The following is a 25416-nucleotide window of genomic DNA, read 5'->3' on the forward strand; positions in this document are numbered from 1 at the left end:
ATGTGGTTTGAGGGATTAAACCTAGGGACTCCAAGGTTTAATACACAAACTGGGTTGAATCTCCTGTATCATATGAGCTATATCTCCTGCTTACTGAACTGTATCCCCTGTACCAACTGAGCTGTACCCCTGTAGGACTGGGCTGTACCCCCTGTATACCAAAGCCCCTGCACCAACTAAGATATATTCCATGTCTCAACAGAGCTATAGCCTAACCTCACTTGATTCCATTTCATGGGAGAAAACCCGATACACAATGATAGATAATAGTTTCTATTTATGAATAAACAAATAAATGGCCACAGATACAACCGTCTGAATGACAGTGGCAAATCGTTTTCTTTGCTGGAAAACTCCATTTCTTTAATCAGCCCTCCGCCAGGCCCTCTCAGCATCCTAACAGTAGGGTGATGTTTTGCTCCAGTACATGCTGTTCAAATGATGGAGGGGGAAGCATAGCCATGGCACTCATGGACCTAACCCAAGAAACCAGACATTGCTACCATTACCAAGGCCCATTCAACACACCTTGCCCACGGGTATGGGAGGGGGTCAGACAAGGGAACCATTCAGAAGTTGCCACGCAGCGCACATCTCCGTAAATGTAAATCATAGAGTCAGGCAATAATCGTAGAAATCATTTCTTAATACCGTTAAAGCAAAGGCCACATTTTCCAAGTCCGCATGTGAGGAGGGTTCAATGCCAAGCTTTGCCTTAGCAAGAAAGTGTGGTTCTATGTGTAAACTTACCAGTTCAGTTACTGACACAAGAGGATCCGTTCAGTAATTTAAATAAGATTTACACACCATAAAATGCACCTCTGTCTTCAAGGTATTTGACAACTGATCTAATAATCGTTGACCTCCATTCTTGTGCTGACAGAAACTAAATCTACAGTGTTATTTTCAGTGTTGGACATTTTCCAGTTTCAGACAGTGAAGAAGTTCACATTTTCCCTTTGAAGATTTGGTAATTAAACATACAACGGAGAGGTAAACAGAACAAAGAGACCTACATTTGGCGTTGTGCATGTTTGTCTGAGAACTACCATACAAAATTTTGAAACTCAAGGCCCAGATGATTGGAGCAAAATACTCCCTTTATAAGGAAAAGGAAGTGGGGATGAGAGCCATGGGGTGTCGTAGAGGGTCAGAAAGCCATTTTTATAGAGGAGAAAGGAATATGCCAAGGGAACAGAGAATGATCTGGGACAAAGCTCCTCTGGACTCTGGGACAGGCGTTTGATTTCTCAGTTCCATGGTCCTCTGTGGTTTGAGTTTAATCTTCCTTGGTTAATGAAATTTCAGTAAGAAGATTTGAAGCCTATTATACTCCTCTTTGACAGACCCTGTCCTTAGGTAGGTAGAGGACCTTCATAGGAAGGCCTTTCCTGCTGTTTGGGGCTCTCTGGGTGTTTTGGACGTGGAAGCTAAACAGGGCACATTTGGAGATAGGGTTTTCTGAGTTCCAACATAACCCTTCCTACTCTTAAGTGTCAAAGTGAGCTACCAATGCAATGAGTTCCCATGCACTCTCAAGCAGTTATTAAAACTGGGTAATATGACCAGTGTTGCTTCACCTTTGATATTCATTGAGAAGCAGAATACAATAATCCCTGTTATCAAAGGTATTTAAAGTCCCACAGGGGAAAAGAAGAAATCTATTCCAGGATAATTCGTGTAATATCGTAAATGTGACAGAGGGAAATGGTTGCAGTGCTGGGGGACTATGGGAACAAAGGAGCTTCAGAGAGGGGCTGACACTTGAGTTCAGCTGTATTTTGAACGATGGTGTGATGGTTTCTCTATTTTAGCCCAAAGAGTGGCACTATTATGAGGTATAGCCTGTTGGAATAGATGTGGCCCTGGTGGAGTATGTGTGTCACTGTGGGGATAGGCTTTAAGACCCTCATCCTAGCTGCCTGGAAGTCAGTATTCTGCTAACAGCCTTCAGATGAAGATGTAGAACTCTCAGCTCCTCCTGCACCATGTCTGCCTGGATGCTGCCATGTTCCCGCCTTGATGATACTGGACTGAACCTCTGAACCTGTGAGCCAATCCCAATTAAAGGTTGTCCTTATAAGGATTGTCTTGGTCATGGTATCTCTTCACATCAGTAAACCCATAACTAAGGCAGATGGTCATAGTTCATCATATTGACTGGTATCAAATGAGGTATGTTAGTAAGGGAAAGTTTTATATGAAACAGCCAGAGTGTAAAAGCCAGGAAAGCTTATCGGAGCATGGCATGCATCCATTGCTGTCTTAATTATTGTTGTAACCATAGACATGGAGGCTTAAACAATATATATTTATTAGCTTTTAGTTCTGTAACTTGTCCAAAGGTCTAAGTCTCACCGAGGTAAAATAAAAGTCGCTGCCAAGTTTTGGTAGATACAGAGGACATCTGTTTCCTTGCATTTTCCAGGTTCTAACCCCTTTTGAAGGTCTTTGATATATGACTCCCTTCAGCCTTCTTCAAAGCCAGCAGGGATGGGTACAGGCCTTCTCACACTGCCATTTCCACATCTAGAACAATTTGGGGGAAAAGAGGTCTTTGTTCTTCAGAATTCACATAGTATATCCAAGATAATCTCCCCATTTCAGAGGCTTCACCCTCAACCACATCTGCAGTGGACTGTTTGTCTTCTAGAGCAGTAGGGCATAGATATCTTTGGAGACCACTCTTCTGCCTATCACTACTTATTGAGGAAAGATCAGAAAGTGAATCATAGAGCTTTTGAGAGTGAACGGCCCAGAGAAGAGCTAGACGATCAGCCCTGTAAAGCAAGCTCCCGCTGCATCCCTGACCACCCCTTCACAAAGCATCTACTGCTTTTCAAGGCATCACTTATACCTTCACAGCAGTCTTTAACACGTGCAGTGGTAAAGACCCACCACGGCCATTGCCAAAACTGTGGTTACCAGCTGTAGCTGTACTTTGTTGTAGTAAAAATTAAAAATGGGCAAGACCGGTTCCTGCACACCACCGTTCCACACTGGACCTCTGGAACTCTTGGACCTGGGTAGTTGCTCCCTGGCATTAGTTCTGGTATTGCGGGGCCATATAGAACTAACATTGATTTATCTCAGGGGTGGCTGGTTCCAGTGAGGCACCATGCCAAGTTAGCCTAGCTATCTCCTAGCCCCAGTGGTCTCTCTGCTTCCATTGATAGTCACCCTGGCCAACCCTGACCAGCTTGGAACTCTGGTCCCAGCTACCCAGTAACATCAAGACTCAACAAACTATAACCCAACAATCAGGTTTATGTGTTAAATTCTCAATCTGTGATACATCCACAAAATAAATTCACTGTTAATTAATAAAGATAGAAACCGCCCACTTAGACAAGATAAAATTGACCTAGACCACCTGGATCAGAACCATCTCCCTCGTCATCTCCATCTTGATTCCCCTGGCTATTTCTCCTCCTTCTCTCTCCTTCCTAGACTTTTCTGCACCTACAATTCCTTCTCATCCAATGATAGGCTTCGCCTTATCCTGGTTGTGCCTTGCTGCATAATGACATCATCCTACAGCACTTGTTCCTTTTTTTCCCATTCCCTGTGACTGAAGAGCTGATGAGAAGCAATTCAAATATGGTCATCATAGTAGAGATGGCTCCAGGACTGCCACAGAGTGCCTCACATGCTTACGGAATGACTTGTTACCATCCAGGGTGCCTACTAGGAAAGACAGAGTAGGCCCTGAAAGCATTCCACTCAATACTTTCTCCAGCTAGGCCCATAGCCTCCCCTAATAGCACAACTATCTGGGGCTCAAGTGTGCAAACACATGAGCCTGCAAGGGACAGTTTACATCCATACCAATAACAATAATTGTCCAGGTTTTAGCTGAGGAGTGACTAAATTAGAATTAGTTGAGCCAGGTGGATAAAGAATTTTAACTTGGAGTACCTAATATGTTATAAGCCAGAAATTAAAAGCAAAAGAATTCATTTAATTTAGCAAAGTGATGGTTAATTGGTAACCTTAGTATGGCTTATTTTTTTTTTCGGAGCTGGGGACCAAACCTAGGGCCTTGCACTTGCTAGGCAAGCGCTCTACCACTGAGCTCAATCCCCAACCCCTTAGTATGGCTTATTTAAATGAGCTATTTAGCATTGAACTGTTGGTGGTTTAGGAGTCACACTTTACCTATTTCTATTTCTATGTCTGACTATGAAAGTTATTTACATTGTACAGTATCTAACAAATGGGTTTTGGGGAGATGGTTCAGTTGGTAAATCATAATAATGATGAGCTGAATTTGAGGTCCCAACGCTCACATAAAAAGATGGTGTGGTGACATGCACCAGCATTCAAGAGATAGGAGGATTCCTAGGGTTTCCTGGATAGCTAGTCTAGACAGTCAGTGATCTCCAGGCTCAGTGGGAGACCTTGTCTCAGAAAATTAATGTGGAAACAGATGAAAAAGAGAAAATATCCAAAATTGATCTATGGGTATCACATAAACTAGGAATGTGATACACACACACACACACACACACACACACACACACAAAGCATATTCAAACATACATGTATACAAACAAACATGCTCACACAAAAATAGTAAATTTAACAAATGACTATGAAACAAAGGAAAATGATGTGCTTGGATGCAATGGAGGCTTTCTAGCCACAGGAGGACTTAGCTTAGGCATTACAGTGCTAAAAATTATATGGTTATATAATTGTGGGGGAGACCCATAATTTTGTCTGGAAAATTGGAAGAGTGATTTTCACCAGTCACAGGGAGAGTGATTTTTTTGGAAGGGGAAGAGGGTTACTGTAGGTTTGTAAGTGGAAGCTCCAGAAGTAGAAAGACCTCCTGTATAGCAAGAACTTGTCCAAAGAAATGAGTTGTACCAAGTGGCCAGTTTGGAGCTTTAGTATAGGATGTCCCAACTAACCTGAACTGTCAATTAGACACAGCCTAAAATCACCTGAGAAGGGGACTCAAATGAGGGATTTTCCAGATCAGATTGGACTGTACATGTATTGGGGTGGGGAGGGGGTGGCAGGAGAGGAAGATGGGCTTTCCTGATTGTTGATTGATATAAGAAAGCTTAGTCTACTAGGGGCAGCAACACTGTTTAGGCCAGTGTTCTGGGCTATATAAGACACTAGCTAAACATGATCCTGCCTTGGAGCCAGCAAGAAGCATTTTCCCATCGTTTCTATTTTACATTCTTTCTTAATTGAGTTTTTGCCCTGGCTTCCCTCAGCGATACACCATAAACTGAGATAAACCCCTCCCTCCCAAAAATGTGTTCAGCAGTAGAGAATGAACTTGAAACATAGAACTTATGGCTGGAACAGGGATGAGGTAAGAGGGCTGAGCGGTCAGTCCTTCTGGTCTACCTGTGAAATGTCCAGGTGTCTTTCCATCCTGGTGGCTGGACTGGGGTTCTGGCAATCTCCAGTGTCTCTGGAACACTTGTGGCATGTCTGACTTAGGCTGACACCAGAACATGAGTCAGTCAGTGTCTCTGATGGGAGCATTTCTATCTTCCTGGCCAGAGACACTGCTTTCTGGAGTTCCTGTTCTATCCACATGACAGGTTTCTGTCTCCTGTTCTTATCGAAGACACAGATGAAGAAGATAAAAATCTCCACAAACCCCATCAACAATAACTGCTATTGACAATCTGGCTTATTCCGTTCCAGACAATAATGTCATGCTGCATTACTTTATGCCATATTGTTTAGCAATTTCCCCTGTCATTTTAAAGCCTTAAAAATGCTGTTTTCATTGGCTACCTAATAGTCTATCATTCGTGAGCTTTACATATCAAGCTCAAGATCAAAATCATAAATTATGATATATGTGTTTTTTTCTTTTTACATCCTTTTATTTCATCTCCCACTCAAAGTTATAGTGACCTTACTTCTAGTCCATCTTTATGACGATGACTTTTAAGTGACTGAATGCATCATCATTTCTTACTCTCAGGAGCCATCAGCCTTTCCTCTCCCCCTGCTGAAGGAGCAAAGGGTACCAGTTAGCTTTCTTTCATTCCTGAAATAGTAAAAATATTCTTTTATTTTCCTCCTGTTTCTTAGATGTGGTGTCCTGTTTCCTGCTGACCTAACCCTGCCCAGCCTTTACTGTTTCTCTGTGATCTCTATAGGAATTTGCCCTACATTGCACTCTCTGTGGCATTTCCTTTCTGGGCTCCATCTCCCTGTGAAGTTCTTTCTTAAGTAACTTCTATATCCTTGCCAATCTCGCCTTGTTGCAAATATAGCAGATTGTGCAGCTGCTGCACGTTGGGAAGTGTTTTCGCTTGATCCAGTCAGAAGACAGCATGTTTGACAAAATCAATGTTTGACACCTATGCATGGAGTTTTTTTTACAAGTCTATGTTCAAAACCACCAGGAAGGTAGATTTAGAAACTAGACGTGATTGTTATTGGAGTCCTGTAGCTTGTCTAGCTAGATGCTATGCTGGTGAGAATTAAGTCATTAAGTAAGTAAAAGGTAAAGTGTTTGACAAAATAAAGATCATGATTCTACCCTTAATATATTGACCTAGCCAGCACAATGTTAAAACATGGTATGAAAGCATTTGTGGAGCAAACTATGAGAATGTTTTGTGCTTCGTCACTTTCACTCTGAAGCTCACTTCATCTCAATGAAAGGTTTCCATATTCAAAGTTATAAATAAATCAAAAGAAAAGAGGATGGTGTCCTGAACACATGTATATACACACACTCAGCCCCAATCCTCAAGCTTAGACAGCATGTTTTTTCCTCCCCTGGATTGTAAAAAGAATGCCAGCCATGACATCCTATCTGCTAACATCTTGGATATAATCGAAAAGATGACAGCTTCCTAGAAGTAATAAAATTCCTATTAGAATAGCCAAAGGGACATAAAATAATAGTATTATATATCATAAACCTGATACCTGGGCTGGAGAGATGGCTCAGCGGTTAAGAGTACCCGACTGCTCTTCCAGAGGTCATGAGTTCAATTCCCAGCAACCACATGGTGGCTCACAACCATCTGTAAAGAGATCCGATGCCCTCTTCTGGTGTATCTGAAGACAGCTACAGTGTACTCATATATATAATAAATAAATAAATCTTTAAAAAAAAAAAACCTGATACCTGTTCCCTTTGTCTCAATGTTTTCAACCTTGTGTTAGAGACAGGATGCTAATAACACCAATACATTGCAAAATGTAGAACATCTCTTCTGATCTATAATAACATTCCATTTTTCTCCTTTGCTCCTTATGAACATCGTTTTATAAGCTTAAGGGTCTGAAAAAAGTGCAATTTATCAAATATGAAATTCTGTCTTAAAAAGTCTAATAGTCAAATCCATGTTTTGGAGCAATGTGAAGGAAAGGACGGGGTCTAACTTCACTGCTGAGACAATAACATCTAACATAGTCCTTGAAGCCATCAGAAGATGGTCGGTACCACCCACTCCATTATTAAAACTTTATGTGATATGTTAAACAAATGCATGCTGTCATGTTTTTTCAATATAAAACCCTAATTTAAATGTAGCTCAGTTTTCAAATACATATAAGTATTCACATGAATAGATGAATTCTAGTTGAATATATGTTTTATGTTTTAAGAAAGGATTTCATCACATTTATAACCTGAAAAAAAATGGGAAATCTATCTTACATGAATTACCCAGAGAGTTGGTGGCTGGATAGGGAAACTAGAAAGATAATCAATGAGTAATTCATTCATCGCTTGTGCATTAGCATTGTAAGGCAGAGAAAGTTATCATTTTCATCACCCACTGAGGGGTTCAAGGCTAATACTGCTGTACCAGAAGAGGCTAAACAAGAAAAAAGTCTTAACAAATATATTTAGCAAGAGATTTATGTGGCAGGATAGCTTTTAGAAATAGGGACTCAAAGACCTAGGGGGAAACTGAACATTTTTGTGATTAAGTATCATCAAAAGGGCCAGCTCTCACCTATAAGTATGATTGCCTAAGAAAGGGTGTGTGTAAAAGTAACTTTTATCCTCCAGATGTAATTGTCATCTCAGTGGCTCACTGCTAAATATGCTCACCCTTCCTGGTTCTTTCTGAACCCTTCTTGCTAGTTGATTCAACTCGCTGTTCTGGTTCAAACTCCTCTCCGAGCTGACTGATTCAAACTGACTTCTCTTGGCTTCTCGCTGAATTGCTCTGCTTGGCCATAAACTAACTCAGACTATTTCTTCTAATCTTGTGGCTCATTCTCCTTTTCTGACTGTAACCTGCTATATTCCAGTCAGAGGGATTAAGGGTGTGTACTAAGGGTGTATCTATATTCCAGTCAGATCACACAGACCTAGAAGGTCTTTCTTTGGATATCATCCCTTGCCAGAGTAGCCATGTTACTGAGTTAAAATTCTTCTACTGGTGTGTAATCCAATGTAATAATTACAGGTAGCTTAGGCAGGTTGTTCGCTCAGAGTCTTTTTGTCCTCGGTTTGTAGGTTAGGATCCGTCTGGAAGGAGGATCTTATGACCTATTTTCAGGCACAGGGTGTAGAGAACCCTATTAATGGTTATGCTTTGGACAAGAGAGACTGTTAAAATTAGGATGGCATTTTGCTTTGGGGTTTTTTTCTCAGTTGTTCGAGTATTATGTTCTGAGATAGAGAACATGTAGCAATGTAAGAATAGTTACATTCTCTGTAACTATTATATGCAAGGAAGAAGGAGAGTGAAGCTTTCTCTAACTTATTCCAGGGATAAAGTAAGTAATGAGATTCAAAGGGAAAGTCAGATCTGAAGAACTAGGAAATAACAGAATTTGATGATACATTAGCCAAGAAGAAAGATTTAAAAAGTTAAACCTAAGACGTCTACCTTGCAATAGTGTAAGAATGGAGCGCTATATGGGACTACTATATTAAATGTCACATAAAACTTTTCAAAGTACTTTCCTTAAATTATATGCTAAACACTAAAGACAAGCAAAACTTTTTAATGATTTGGGGACTAGAACTATTAGAATAATTTGGTAATTATTTTTGCTTGAGAGTAGCTATAATATATAGCCAAAGAATTTAAAAAGATGCAAGTTATATTATTCACAGATGGTTTGTGTCACACTTTAGTTTCATCAAAATATGTTTCAATACATTTTCCAATTATTTAAAATGTGATATTAAGAGCACTTCTTTCACGGATGCCTTGTGCAGTGGTCATCTTTTGTGACTGGATGTGAGCCCACTTCTATCTGCAAATGCTTAAAAAAATAATTATGCACACAGCTCTGGTTTTAATGCTGATAATACAACTTTAGTAAGGTATCAGAAGGGTCAGCGACTGGATAAAGGTGCCTAACACCAAGACTGGCACACTTAGTTCTACACCCCCAGGACCACATGGCAGAGACAGAGCCAACTTATACACATTCTCTGAGCTCTGTCTGCATGTACTCATGTAGTCCCCTTACACACACTAGAATAAAGTAATTAAAGTGGCACTTAAAATATTTTACCAATGTATTTAATAGTACTGAGCACACCTTCTAGATAGTTGGCTCATCAAAACCTAAGTAACTGATGTGCTGCCAACAGCTTGATGGTCTGAAAAGCAAATAGATTTTCACTATGTAATCTGAATATTTTATTGATATACTGACCCTCCTCTCCCCTAAATAAGAATGCTTCAAAGAGAATAGAAAAATATAACAGACACTTGTATTGTTTCCTTTTTTTTATTTAAATACTTAACTTTATTTCCACTGTAGTGCTAGAGATTAAGCTCATATTTTAACATTTTAACCTAATATTCCTATCAAAGTGAATAAGTACATCTCAGAATCCTAGTGCTACCTCGAACATCTCCGTGTCCAACCTTCTTACAGACTCCTACCAGAACATGAAACCAGTTACGAATTTATAAATGAGGCTCGGATTTGAATGTGTCCCTGACACTCATGTTCTGAAACAACCTACAGCATCACAGGAGCAAGTCTCTGATCCAGAAGGACTATCCATATGAAGCCTGAGTTCCTGCTTTCCCACTCCTGTATGTCCCCGTCAAAGGTGTGATGCTTTCCCATGGGTGATGATTAGCAAGAGACCCTCGGTAGATGTGGTACCATCATCCCAGACTTCTCAGCCTCCAGCACCATCAAACAAATGAACTCCTATCGCTTATGTCTATCCGGGAAGTGACATTTTGTTATAGATGTAGAAAACGGACTAAGGGAGTGTTGTCAAAATCCCTTCTTCAGGTCACTGCTAAGCTCTACCTACCACTGGAATAACAAGTCCGAGCTGGTCCTTCTACTCGGCTTTCTGAGGCTTAATAGGCATTGCGAGCCCCTGTGCCTCTCTTATTTGCGTTTTAATGGTATCATAATCTAAGCTCTTTATGAATTATCAGTTAGAGACTGTTTCTCTCTAGCTTCCTAACTCTTACGCTGTTGTCAAACCAAAAGCACCAGATTATAGCTGCACGTTGAACGCTGCTTTTTCTGTTCTACTGGCAGCTCTTTTATTAACAGAATTGCCATCCTTTATACCCACCGAGCACTCTCCAATTGTGTAATTTATAAGATATCTGTGTAATGAAAAGTATGTGCTGGCCATTGGGCAAAGCACATTACTGAAATTGTTTCCATTTAACCACAAATGACATAAGGTTTTTAGACATAAGGATAATTTTTTTAACCCTTTTTATAGAGATAAGAAGCCTGAGCTGGCAAGATCTAGGTGATTCTATTCAGATCGCAGAGCTTGGTAGTGAATAATGAGATTCGGGTTTCTCTAACGTCCATCACTATTTGTTCAGTCCCTTACGGAAGAAATGCTTACTGAAAGCAATGGTAAATGGTGCTCTGCACTAAATCTTGATGGGTTTGATGAAACTGGCTGAGGACTCTGCATAAAGACTCCATTATCATGACAACCATAGGCGTTCCTGTTAACAGTACCTTGGGCGTTATTTGCCACGGTCTTCAAATAAGAAAGCTGAAACTTTAGGAGACAGAGTGGTGATTTTCAGAATTGGGATTAGAATCTACAATCCCAGGAAACATTTCCTCTATGAGCTTGGCACCCTGAATCTTTTTTTTTTTTATTTCAGAAATAAATGTGACCTTAAATAGGACTAATCCAAGTGTCTTAGTTAGGTTTTATTGTTGCGAAGAGCCACCATGACCATGGCAACTCGTATAAAGGGAAATGTTTCATTGGAGCTGGCTTACAGTTCAGAGATTTAGTCCATTGTCATCATGGTTAGATATATGATGGCAGATAGGGTGCTGGAGAGTTGTCTGAGAGTTCTGCACCACGTTAGCAGACAGCAGGAACAGAGTGCTACATTGGGCCTGGCTTGAGCATCTCAGACCTCAAAGCCTACCCCCAGTGACACACTGGGGAATCTAACAAATCCACACCCATTCCAACAAGGCCATACCCCCTAATAGTGTCACTCCCTATGGGCCTATGGAAGCCATTTTCTTTCAAATGAATATCATTCCAGCACTCTAGGTAAAGTTCATATCTCACATCCCTCATGAAATTATTTCCTTTCTCTCTCATATTAGTCTTCCAATATTTTAGGCTTTCATGGCTGAATGATTTATTAATATATGATATTGATATACCTTAATTATTTTGTGAGTATACTTTTACAACTCCATGAAATTGCAACCCAAATGAAAAGAAGTATTGTCATATCCAAGGCTTTTATCATCTTGATATTGGGCATAGTGCTTTACCATAAAGCAAGTTAAAGCAATATTTGTATATTGAATGATCAGATTTAAACAACAGACACATTAGGACCATCCCTCTTCTTTAGAAAGCATCCTTTTGAGATGGTTAAACCCCTTTCATCTCAAGCCTGTGCCTTTTAGGTTTCATTGGTAAATTATTTATTATATATGATACTATGCTCTGGATATTTTAATTTTCCATTGCATAGACACATGAGTACTTAGGCATGGAATTAAAAAATATCATCCATACAGTTTCAGTCCTTCAAGGTGGTCTGATAATGGAGTTGGTAGCAAAGGGCTCATTATGGTCCAAGAGAGGGTTTCTGAAACAAGAGGATAAGTTCAAGGTCACCCTCGTCTATACAGTAAGCTTAAAGCCCAGGTTATATGATCCTAACTTAATTTACTAATAATACTTTTCATGATGTACATTAACTATAATTGAACCTTTCAGGAAAATATATGTTCATGTTTAGATATAAAGATATGACTAAAGCAAGAGAGGTCTAGATACTTTCCTAAACTCAGGCAAGAAAATAAGCAAAGTTAATATTAGCAGTAAAATATTTGACTGAATTATTGTCATGCAATAAAATTACATAATAAATGGCATGCTTTATATATTAATTTGTGCACAGAAAAACACAGACACACACACAGAGAGAGAGAGAGAAAGAGAGAGAGAGAGAGAGAGAGAGAGAGAGAGAGAGAGAGAGAGAGAGAGACCCCTCCAGAAATTCCCCGGAGAAAAGAATAAGATCCTAAGTTTAAAAAATTTGTAAGCCCACAGTAATTCTTGTTTCTGTCCTCCTTAGAGATTCATAATAACAATTAGGACTTAAGTTTTTAAAACAGAAAGAAAGGAAGAAAGGAAGGAAGGAAGGAGAGAAGGAAGGAAAGAAGGAAGGAAGGAAAGAAGGGAAGGAAGGAAGGAAGGACAGAAAAGAAAATTACTTAATCCCCTGTGTCTTTATTTTCCAAAGTTCCTTGAACACTGAACTTGAGTTCATATTATTCCTTCCATTATTTCATAGAAATGCTAAAGCTTTGGGAAAATTGCATTAGCCTAAACCCAATTGTTTATTTTCCACATTTTCTTTCTATGCCCAATGAGACCGAAATCATCTAAAGCAGCAGTAGTAATGAAGACCATTGTATTGTCTTTGCCTGCACATTCTTCAGATTCTGATGTAGATGTTTTATTCTTTTATAAACATTCCATATACTCAGTGAAAATGTTCTCTTTAAAAGGATTCTTTTTTCACACTCGCTGCACTTAAATTTTAATCTTCCAAATTCAAATTAGCGAATATTCTGAAAAAGAATATTTTCTCTTATGAAGACCATCTTGGTGGTGGTAATGGTGGTAGCGGCGATGTGGAGGTGGTTGTGATTTATCTTGTCCATTTAAAGGAAAAGCCAAAGGAAAATGCCTTTGTTAATTCACTTGCTATTTTAAAAAAAAATGTTTTTCTCTGAGGCTTTAAGAGTTACGTCTCCTGGGTCATTGTCCAAATGAAGGCTGAAATCCCTTAGAACAATGAGAACACAGAGTTCAGGTTACTGAGTGATTGGGTGTTCGTTAATCTGAAAAATGACAGTCTTCTAAGACTAACAAAACACACACACACACACACACACACACACACACACAAGATTCCCCTTTGTAGGGAAGAAAAAGTAAGAATTTTCTTTTCCTATCACAAGGTCTATGGATGATACACTTACAACAAAAGACCAGTTAGTAAGGAAAAAAATAAAATAAAACAGATCTAATAAAGTTTTATGCCACCAATGAACCTTCAAAGATAAAGACCCAAGGAAAGCTGTGTTTTGGTGCTTAGGTCCAGTGAATGTAAGAATGTAGTTAGAGAAAAGGGTTCTGAGCCAATGCTGTAACTTCGAGCCTTAAGAAGGTCTGTCTCGACTCTGTGACAATTGTTCCTCTCTGTCACATGAAGGAGGACGTGATAGAATGCAAGATAGAAAAGGGAAGCAAGGGATGTTAAGGAACCTTTGCTTGGCCCTTCCAGCCTCTTTCAGTGTAGAGCACTCCACTTTGCAGTATCATGTTCTGGGTCCTGATCCTTTCACGTCTCATTTTAAATTGCTAATTCTTTTCAAACCATGCCTTCACTCTTTGAATGTAATAGAGTGAAGTGATGGTTTCCCTGACCTGTAAGAATTCCCCACAATTTCAGGCATCAGCTCCTTTCTTGGGAAAAAAAATCAAGAAATCCAATGATCAGCATGGATCTCTGTGCAGTAAACACCCAACAGTGAGCCTCTCTGTTTACCTGTTCAGAAAAATAAACATTGCTTACTTAGACCAGTTGGCTGGGAGAGTTTTTTGTTTTCTAACCAAAACAAAAATATAACAGAGTATCATGATTATTCTCATGTGTAAAATATTTGTATAGGACATTTTTGTTCAATGAGTTGCACTTTCTGCTAGGAACTGCATAAGGCGGGGATGGTAAAGGCATGGTCTCCGTTGTCTGAATGTGTAGTCTCGTGAAAGATATGTAGCATGAACATAAATTTAATGTGGTACCACATAAAACACAAAGTGAAAAGTTCTAGGTAACAGGCACGAAAATAAAAATATACTTTCATAGGAAGAAGTGACTTATTTGTGAAAATATTCTAGAAAGAACTGCAGAAGAGCTGGAAGAACATTTGGGGATTAATAAAATGGGACCATGAGATGTAGCCTGTCTTTTGCTAGTTTATGGGCCCTTCTTTCTTCCTCCGTTTTCTACTCCTTTTCTTCCACCCTTTCAACTCCCTAACACTAGATATGAGAAAAAAAATGGATAGGGAAGAAACAATGAGTAAAGTCAGGGGTCAGAAATGGGGTAACATTATCATTAGACAACTTCCTGATAATTAGAGACACTGAGTTCCTTGGGAGATTGATCTTTGACATCAGGATATCTACTTTCTTCTTGTTGCTTCTTCTTTGCACACGACTACTTAACAAACCACGACCAACCGCATCCAACAGCAACCAATCACCCCTAACTATCGGGGCCTTGACATTTATGTACCTTCTCAAAAGTCCCCAGAATTCCAAAGGTCACACAATTGGGGCAACTATCGACAGCAAAATCATGCCTCCACTAGAGCACAAGGCAAATTGTAGGCAGTGTCTGTGGAGTGGACAGTCTGCAGCAGTCTTATATCCCACACCTGGGATTAAAACAAGACCATATTCTTATAATATTTGTGTTTTTCAAAGAAATCAAAACTCCAAAATTGTCACCACATAGACACAAGTGATGACAGAGGTAAGGAGAATATGAGTAGAAACAGTGAGAGGAGAGGTTGCGAGACAGGTAATTTGTGTGTGTGTGTGTGTGTGTGTGTGTGTGTGTGTGTGTGTGTTTAGCCTTTTCCCTTTCTTAGGTAAATTTTTAGGTTATCCTACAAAGTAATAGGTTTCACCGTGTCCTATAGAAGGCCTTCTCTTAACCAAGAAAGAATGAACTATGAATGAGTGTGCCCAAAAAAATGAAGAATTTTTCATGCCAAATGATGGTGATGATTTAGTGGTAACAGTCATCAAGGTAGTAATGTGGTATTGGGCCGCTAAATCAAATGTTTATTGGGGAACTATTATATCCCAAACAGTGCTCTAATTATTATCCAACTGAATCACTCAACAGCATATAATGTAGATCCTCAGATTGATCCTCCTGTAGATTAGAAAACAGTTGTGCTGCGACTTTGCACGCTGTCACACAGCTAAAACCTTGCACTTTACCTTGTAAAGTTTACTCTGTAAAGTTTTCCGAACTTAGTGGTTAGATGGCCCACTACACAATGCCCCGTGAGTCAAGGACAGGAGGAAAACAAATGAATGGTACTGTTCGAGCTCCTTTATATCAGTATAAATCAGTATCATTAGGTAAATGATATACTGCTTGTCTTTTCAGCATTTTCCTTAAAGTAGATAGCTGCCCTGAGGTCTAAGCTAACATCTTCCTCAAGGCATTCATAATGTATGTTTGACTCCGGATCACTGCTGTCCTGTGATGAATGTCACAACCTAAGGTCTGCTTTATTGCTAGCCTCCTTTTCTACATGGTCCCCTTAGTATTCTTTTGTCATGCTAAAGCACTGTATTTATTATCCTGATATGAGGTTGAGTCCTTGATGGCTAAGAGGAATGAATTGAAGTGATGCCTGGTTTGGGGGTCAATAGTTGAACTAGCACTTGAACGTGACAGGACTTCATAAATCTTTGTTCCTACTATTTTATTTCAAGCATATCTAAAACTACAAAATAGCAGCCTTGTTGTTATTTTGCATAGCCATGATCTGAATTCCTAATTTCCCTATCTACTGTCTATGGGGTAATGATGTGTCCAAAGTTATTTCCAAGTTAGTGTGGTCAGTCAAAAAAAAAAAGGAAATAGTAAGTGAAGGTAGATATGACAATAACTGGAGACACTCCTTGTATTGTTCTATATGCCAATGACAAGCTTCATGGGACCTTAAATTATACAAGGTGACAAGAATGGGTCCTCATATTTTGGCTAGTAAACAAAATACGATGCACGCATTTTGCACGCCAGTTAATTTTGATAGGGATAATTAATTTTGATATGAAAAGCAGTTCCACGTTGGAAAGCTTTATCAAAAGAAATAAAGAGTAAAGCAGACTGGTTGGAGAGATAGGGAAGTGTTTGCCACACAAAACAGGGCATTAGCTCAGTCCCCAGGGCATGCATAAAAGAGCTAGGCATGGCAGTGTGAACTTGTAATCCCAGCATAGAAGAGATGAGACAGGTGGATGTGTGGCCCAACAGCCGAGCCCACTCGGGGAACTCCAGGAGAGTGAGAGGCATCTGAAAACAAAATGGACAGAAAGCCCTCGAAGGCTGGCCTTTGGCCTCCACACTGATGCTCACATGTGTACACACACATGCACATAGACAGAAAGAATAAAATAGAAGCTCAAGACAAAATAATCCATGCAAAATTCCATTAAATGGGTAATCATTTTGAAATTGGAAACATATGCATATATATATATATATATATACTGTTTTAAACTCTGATAATAATTTTCCCATAATGCAACTACATTACAATTTATTAAGTCTTTTCTAAGTGGTCATGAGAACTTAAGAATGTTATTTGACTGACTAAATAAGTTACGATGGACAGCAACATGACAGGAAATGTATCTGTATATCATTTTTTGAAACACTGACTCTTTTGTTAAATATCTTTTTTTGAGATTATTTTTAATCACATGTAAGCTGTGTGTCTGCATGTGGGTAGGTATGTGCATGTTGTTACAGGTGTTTGTGGAGGCCAGAGTAACAGGTGGTTGTGAATGTCCTGATTTGGATGTTAGGGACTGAACCCACGTCCTTTGGATGACCAGCACAAGCTCTCAACCACTGAGCCATCTCTCCAGCCTTCTGTATATTCTAAAGATTGATTTATTTTTATTTATATGAGTACACTATACCTGTCTCCAAACAAACTATAAGAGGGCATCAGATCTCATTACAGATGGTTGTGAGCCACCATGTAGTTGCTGGGAACTGAACTCAGGACCTCTAGAAGAGTAGTCAGTGCTCTTAACTGCCAAGCCATCTATCCAGCCCCCTGTATATTCTTTTTAAAACCAAAATATACAATGACTTTAGAATCTACAGCAGCTAAAACAACATCAGCGCTGTGCTATTCACTCTCAAGACTCTATCAACTGCCTACATGCTACCGAGTTGATTTTTAATTTTGCTTTCGATTTATTTTAAAGTCAAAGTAGTTCCAAAGTGGAGACTTCCTTTGTTGACCACCAGTCCACTTAGAGCTACCAACAACGAATTACCGTTTTATACAGCGGTTAAAATGCTGTTTATAAATTCAGGATGTGGAATGAGATATCATTTAATGATGTGGCATGATCTTCCAATTCAAATGAGTTGGGATACTTATTTAAGTATTTATCTGTATTTATAGACTATGAAGAAGGTACGTATTTACATATGTCCAATGGAATTCAGGTTTCCAGGGAAGCCTTTTTGCCCAGCTCCCTATGATATTTTTAGGAACCCCATCCCTTTCATCCCTTGCACTGGTCTATGCTAGCTCCTTTCTCAGATTCCAAGTGGGTCAACTAAGACTGCTAATGCCTCCAGCCCTATATCTTTCCAGCTTAAACCTTACAGCTTCACTCCTCCTCTGCAGTAGGGGGAGGGACAATAATACAATTCTCCTGTTTGATGTTTAACTCATTGTTCTAATTTAGATCATGTCAAACATCTACAAATAATGGCCAGATGTATGGTGCACATTGCTTTTTTAAACAATGTATCACAAAATTCGCATTGTAACATAACACATATTTTTCTTAATGTCAATGTTTCCATGGTCCAGGATTCTAGGCATTGCTTAACTAGGTTCCTTCTGCAGACTATCTCCTCCAAACAAAATGTTTTAATCAAATGTGTTGGCAGTCGCCGGGAGCTCATCCGAAGGCTCCACGGGGGGAACAAAATCATTTGCAAGCTTACTTAAATGCTTGTTGGCAGAACCGAGTTCCTTTTAAGTAGTTCAACTGAGGACCACATTTCCCAGGGGCTGTTGGGTGGAAGTTTCCTGAGTTCCTTGGCATGTGTCTCATTATCCCACCTTTTTAAAACCAAGACGGTGAGAGGGAAGGTCTTCTGGAATGCCAGAAGCCAACATTTTGTAGTCTAATGACGGAAATAACATCTTCATAAGACTGAGGTGCTCTGATGCTTAGAAGGAGAAAAGGAGGGGTCTAGATAGCAAGGATCTGTGGGTCACCTTCATAAGCCAACCTTCCCCACCACATTTGAGCTCTATGTCCATCAGAAAATGGTATTCAAAAACCTCTTCCCGAGGGCCAGAAATGAGAGAAAGTGAAGAGACCAGTCCCCCAAGAAAATTGATTGATAACACCTTCAGGCAAAGGTTAGGTAGTGCCTACAACTATCTATGACAGGAATCCAGATGTAGCACCGAATTTTAAGGAAAACAGGGAGAAAAGTTCTTTTTTTTTTTTGTTAACTCCCATAACTTTGAGTCACTGTGAGTCCCAATGTATACTTTAAATTACCTAATTACATGTTTTTGTTATGGGATGAGAATGCTCTGGTGTTTTCATTCAACACTTGTAAGCCAGCTCTAGTCTCCTGTTATTTGGGATTTATATTATAATTTTCAACCACTGCTCAACATGAAAAGGTTAAAATTTCTATGTATGAAGTTGTTGAAATTGTAGGAAAACACCACACAGATTTGAGGCTACAATGGCCTCAAAATTTCTACTGTACCCAAAAAAATCTGAAGATTGATAGAAAAGAGTAGAACCAGCCATTTATAACTGGTTTTTCATTTATGTATTTATTTATGTATTTATTTATTTAATATGAGTACACTGTCGCTGTCTTCAGACACACCAGAAGAGGACATCGAATCCCATTACAGATGGTTGTGAGCCACCATGTGGTTGCTGGGAATTGAACTCAGGACCTCTGGAAGAGCAGTCAGTGCTCTTAACCACTGAGCCATCTCTCCAGCCCCTACAACTGGTTTTTCAAGGATTCAGTAAGAAATACTCATCAGCATTAACACTGAGATTAAAAAAATTTTTTTTGATTCTTTTCTCAGTAGAAGATACAGATTTATCAGCTGCCTTTATCAAGCAACTAAAACAAATCACCCTCACACATATTTACTTGAAAACAATAGATGCTCTAATATGAACCCGCAAATTCAGTGATGGGTCCTTCCAAAATCCAAATTTCCATTTATCTCATAAAAAGACACATATGAATTTGTTTCCAATTCAAGAAGGGATCATTAACGTGAATACATGTATTATATATATTGATTATAGTTAAGTACACTGTAACTGCATGTGGCTATTGTTATGATAGATTATTATGACTTTCATTAATGTCTAGTGTCTACTATTTGCTAAGTGCTTTCCATATTTATCAGTATCTTGAGTTTTCTTCAAGATCGTATTATATAAACTTGTGTATTAAAGACTTTCTCATCGCTTTGCAGTTCACGAGCAGGATACCCGGACACCTCAAATTTTAGCATTGTCATTCCGACATTCAGTGAATGTTCATTTGCTGTGACTATTGTCTAGGTTTGAACCAATATTAGGCAAAAAGACTCTCTATGGGAAAACTGGCCCTCGGGCCTCACTTCTGCAGGGAGGGGGTGAAGCATGGCCGACTGGGCACCTTTCACAGCAGATGGAATCGCTGTGGAAGCTTTTAAGTGACTGGGGATGTATCTTCTCTGCTTTAGAGACTTCCCAGTGTTTAGTTAGGTCATCTCTAAGCTCTTCATGAAGGAGAACTTAGGTTTCCTCTGCCTACCTATTTCTGGTTTCTTCTCTGCATTATTTGGTCACTCCCAACCTCTAAGTTGGTGGTTCTCAACCTGTGCCTTGTGACTCCCTACAGGGATCATATGTTGGATATCCTGCCTATCAGATATTTACAATGTGGTTCATAAGAGTAGAAAACTTAGTTATAAAGTTCCAATGTAATAATTCTATGGTTACCACAACATGAGGAACTGTATTAAATGGCGGTAGGTAGCATCAAGAAGGCTGAGAACCCCTGCACTAAACGATACCTGCATGGCAAAAGTCTGATCATATGTTTGTTACCAGGAAATAAAATGGCTGCTTTTGTCTCGATGCACAAGTCCCTGAACTATGCTCTGTCTGCCTGTCCAGCCAGTTTGGTGCCTGTATATGCCTCCTCACATGGGCACACAAAACCTTTGAATTCCAGCAACCTGGGTCTCTTAGTTATTGGAATATACCAACTCATGCCGGCTCCTCTGTGCGAGCACCTACCGTCCTTCTACTGGCTTCACAAATTCCTACAGAGCCCTCCAGTTGCAGATCAGATCTCCTTCCTCTGGAATCCCTCCATTCAAACCAAACTTAGACCGTTCCTTCATTCCTACGCTCCCTACATGCCTTCCACACCTTCCCATCACCGCGTTCTCCATTCTGCACGATATTTCTATTCCTACCAGCCTAGAAGAGCCTTAAGGTCAGGACCCATTCCTTTCCCCCTTGGCTTTAATCCGAAGGCTACCACCCGGGAGGCCTGGGCACACTGATGTTCTAAGCATCTCCTTCTCTGCAATGAGTAGACATTGGCAAGATTCCTTAAAAGAAGGGAAAACAAAATGAAACCAACTGAATTACTGCTTTTCCCCCCCAGTCAGGTACAGCCTATATGAATAATTTTGTTGTCTGCCAGAAGATTTTAGCATTTTAGGCTTAAATTCCATTTCCTATTTTAGACCATACCCCAGTGCATAAGTTGTCAGATCTGTTTAGTAAAGGCTGGTATTTCTTAAGCATCCTATGAAGTTTTTAGTTCAAATAAAATGTGAGGCCTAAGGGAAAATTAAATCATAGCTCCTGACTCCTGTTAGCATTTAAACGTCAATGTCTGATCTCAGAGCTTTCTCCTATTTAAGCCTGGGCTTCCAGGATCTTGAGTTCTGTTGACCCACAGCATGTCAGAGTTCCTGGAATAACGAATCCCTCTCCTCCTGTGGCCTTTGACCCCTGCTTCTTGTTCCAGGCTATCCTTTTGTCCTTAGAAGGAGCCCCCAGTCTTTAGGTCCAGTGCCTTTCCCGATGTATGTAGTTTATACATCTCAGCCTGGAGGACATTTTGGATCGGAAAAAAACAGAAAGTGCTGTTTTTCAGATAAAAATAAAAGTGTCGGGTTTGTTCCTACACCGCCGTCCAGGGGTGAGCATTGCTCGATCCCAGCTCTCATGCCCGAATTGTGTGATATGAGACAGGAAATCTGGCATGCATACATACAGGTCACTGCTTGCTAACCCAATGTGCTAGCTCTCTCCCACATGTGGGCGCGGCCTTCATAAAAGTTCAGCGTGCTCTTTTACCAGACTAAGTAAAAAAAAAATTTGCCAGACTTTATTTGAAATGTGATGATACTATTGATCCCTTACAAAACCAGGAGTTTAAAAAGAAACCATTTTTTTCCCTAGGCACTCCCAGTCTCATTCCGTTTCTTGTAGCCACACCTTCAGATGGGTGCCAAAGGCTAGTCTGATGGCTGCTGGAGACTCGGCTGTGTTCAATAAGACAAAGGCAGAGTATCACACATTCAGGCCTTGCGATCAGTTCACCATACAATTAGCTTTCCTCTGTTATTTGCCTGCCAGCTCACCCCATGCATTTCTGTCTGCTGAAAACAAAGGGAATGAGGCAAAGAAAAGACCTGATGGCTCCAGACCAATCTACTTGGTTGGGGGGACTAAATGAAACCCAAGGGTATATTCTCTTGGCAGTAAGGATAATTTATCCCCGGCATTGAAATCGTCTCTCTGTATCACGGTGCTTTCTCTCACACACGTTATTTCATCGCAACCTCAGATATTACGACAAGATAGATAGGTGACGTGCCCCCTTTCACGGTATCAAAAAACAGTATGCCCACAGGGATTTGTCCAAGTGGAATGCTACCTTTTCTATGGCGCTGTCAAAAATAGCAGCAAATACTGAAAGAGTGGAGAAGAGGCAGATTGAAATCCAAGTACCTCTGGCTCGGAAGCCTGAGCTCTCAACCTCCACGTTATCCTGGGTCCCACGGAGGAAGCCATCTCCCTCGACCCCTCAGTGTAAGCAGCAGTGTGTGGCAAACCTTCCGTGTGCCCAGGTTAAGCCCATAGAGCAGCTGCAATCTTAGAGTCGCAACAAAGCCCTTTGTTAGCATCAAACAAAAATACCCAAGGGATAGGACTTAGCCCTCTCCAACCTGCTTCTGTTTTCAATGCTTGATAAAGAGGCCAGGAATCATTTAAAGATGATGGGAACAAGGACAATAATAAACAAGCTGGCCTTCGTGCAGGTGAGGGGCCACGTCTGCAAAAGTACAGGTGTCCCAGTCCACCTTCCGGAGCGGAGAAGCAGAGTAAACAATGCTAAACCTCTCAGCCAGGTTCCTAGGGTTCAAGGCTAAATGGTGACATCAGGTTATTTATAACGATGCTGTGTCTTATTTCCTAGAAAGGCCCCGATAGCAGTAGGTCTAACACGTAAGGTAGCTGTGTAAACAAAAGGCGCTCGTAGACGTGGTAGAACCAGAACGGAGCCAGACCACAGTAACCACACAGCACACGTTTGCTACTTGTTTCACACAGTGAGACACAGCTTTATCCTAGGACGGTTTATGCCGCCACAGCAAGATACCTGAGCGCTGAGTAATTTATAAAGAACAGCAATTTATTCCCTCACAGTTCTGGAAGCCGGGGAAGCACGATTGAAGGGCTGGCATCCAGTATCTGAGGAGACCCTCGGGCTATGTCTTCACATGGCAGAAAGCATACGTGATGTTTTTCTCCCCGTGACAGAAGAGAGTGAACCCACGCCCGCAAACCTTTCTAATATCAAAGCCAGTCAGTCTGGTGGAGCCATGACCTGATCTCCCAACACCGTTATGCTGGAGACTGTGTTCTGGCAAATAAATTTGGGGAACACATGCAGACCACAGCACATAGATGAGTCTGAACACATAGTAGGTGCTGCCTTCTGATGCATATGGCTTAAATTACTGGAAGGACACATTCTTTGGAAGATTCTTATCATGTCAGTCACTCCAGTATCTAACCAATATTTACTACATTTCTGAGGGACCAATCAGCTCCTTTCTTTTCAGTCCTTGTTAGAAGTTTCCACTCTCTCCAAATGCTGTTCTCCAAATTAACAAATCCAGCCTTTGCGCTGGCATAGCATTTCCCTAACTTGACTATTTCATCTTTTGCTAAATGACACCTACTGATGCAGACCGTGTTTTGTCTAAGACATTTCCCCCTCTCTTTTTGGTCACAATAATAAGTCGCGTTTCTGGGTTTTAATCCCTCTACTCTCAAGGGCCTCTCTTCTCGGGGATAAACTAGTGTTTTCTCCTGAGGCTCTAAACTGCACAATGGACAGGGACGTTCAAATCTCTCTCCCTACTTCTTAACCAAATGCTGGGTACAAGAAGTACTTTATCAGTATTTGTTAAAAAAAACAAAAAACAAAAAACAAAAAACAAAAAACAAAAAACACCAGTGCATACTAAGGAAAGGCAAGAAGTACACAGAAAAGGACCCCCCACACACACACCTAATTAATGAGAACATAATTAAAAGATGGCTGAAAATAATCAGAATTCTAGTTACCTTGCTTAAAATGTGAAAACTAATTTTTAAAAAAGACTACACTGAAACCATGCATTTATTTTAGTACAGTTGTGAAGTTTCTGGGCCAAGGTCTGGAGTGAGAATACACTCCATCCATCGTTTAGGTGCGGATGCGGTAGAGAAATGAGACTCCTGGAAAAGAGAGAGAGAGAGAGAGAGAGAGAGAGAGAGAGAGAGAGAGAGAGAGAGAGAGAGAGAGAGAGAGAGAGGTGGGGAGGGGGAGGGGGAGGGGGAGGAAGGGAGGGGGAGGAAGGGAGGGACGGAGGGAGAGAATCTTGGCTCCTCCCACTCGGTACCAGCCCTGGCGTTCTGACAGGAAGCAGCGCCTACTGCCTACAACTCTTTTCCTAGAAACCAGTCTGGCATCTCCTGCCCTCGAGTCGCAGTTCAGGTCTTCACAGAAACACCTCCTGACCACTCTAAAAAAAAACCTCACTTTCCCTGGACCCCACGCTTTATTTCCTTTTCCTATTGGACTTCTTTGAAAAAAATTAAAGCCGACCTATTTGTATCTTCTCGATTTATAAAGGAAGTGAGAAGATACGTCGGTTGGTAAAGTCCATGTTAGGGAGCAGCAGCCCTGAGTTAGCTGGCACTAACATAAAGACCCAGACAGAGGATAGGGAACCTGCGATACCCACGTGGGATAAAGACGGAAGGATCCTGGGGCTCGCTAGCTAGTAATTTTAGTCAATCAACGAGCTTCAGGTACAGTGTGAGATCTTGTCTCAAGAAATAAAAGTGGAAGTAGGAAGACCCCTGATCTCCTCATACACCCGTACGTTCGTCATACAAGAGTCAGCGCATGTTTCAGTGTATACTTTGACGCTAGACAGATGACTCTATCTATGAGATCATTCCCACAACCAGGAACAAGGGCCATGGTGTCATCCCCCAGCATTCCTCCATGCCTGAGCCTGATCCCGCCCATCCTCTTCCTCCTGCTCCCAGAGAACTGTCAATCTATTTGGGTTTTTTGTTTGCTTGTTCGTTGGCTTGGTTTGTTTTCTTGCCACGACAGAAGAGTTTGCACTACCTAGAACCTTAATAAAAGGAATCGCACAGAAAGTGTTCTGTAGGTGAGGAGGCATCTGGATTCTATTTGCTCTTGCAGAATTATTTTCATAGTCATATGCCGTTTCAACGGCCCGTTGTTGAAAGATAGCCATCGTATGTATACCGCAGTTTGTTCGTTCATCTGTCGGTGGACACTGCAAGCTGCTTTCGGTGGTTGTGTATTACAGAGAAGACTGCCGTGAGTTCTTGGTTACGAGTTTCTGCCTGGCAGATGCGTTCATTGCTCTGGGTGGCGTCCAGCACTTTGGAATGGCCGTGTAAAAGAAACTTGTTAGCAACGGTTGTTGTTATTGGTTGTCCCATTTCACACTTCACCAGTAGTGTCTCAGAATTCCACTCGAGCCACGTCACAATCAACCCATATCGTTGTCAACACT

General features: G+C 40.6%; 1 protein-coding gene and 1 long non-coding RNA gene across 16 annotated transcripts in view; one reads left to right on the plus strand and one right to left on the minus strand.

The window, feature by feature from the left end:
• Nucleotides 1-22557, minus strand: part of LOC134479657 (uncharacterized) — a 37995-nt gene extending 15438 nt beyond the window's left edge. Inside the window, exon 1 of the long non-coding RNA XR_010053209.1 lies at nt 22316-22557. This is a non-coding gene — a long non-coding RNA (uncharacterized LOC134479657). The remainder of the gene's footprint in view (nt 1-22315) is intronic.
• Anks1b (ankyrin repeat and sterile alpha motif domain containing 1B) overlaps nt 1-25416 on the plus strand; it is a 1165904-nt gene that overhangs the window by 724173 nt on the left and 416315 nt on the right. The window lies entirely within an intron of this gene.

The sequence above is a fragment of the Rattus norvegicus genome, chromosome 7, assembly GCF_036323735.1.
Source record: "Rattus norvegicus strain BN/NHsdMcwi chromosome 7, GRCr8, whole genome shotgun sequence".
NCBI classification, from domain to species: Eukaryota; Metazoa; Chordata; class Mammalia; order Rodentia; family Muridae; genus Rattus; species Rattus norvegicus.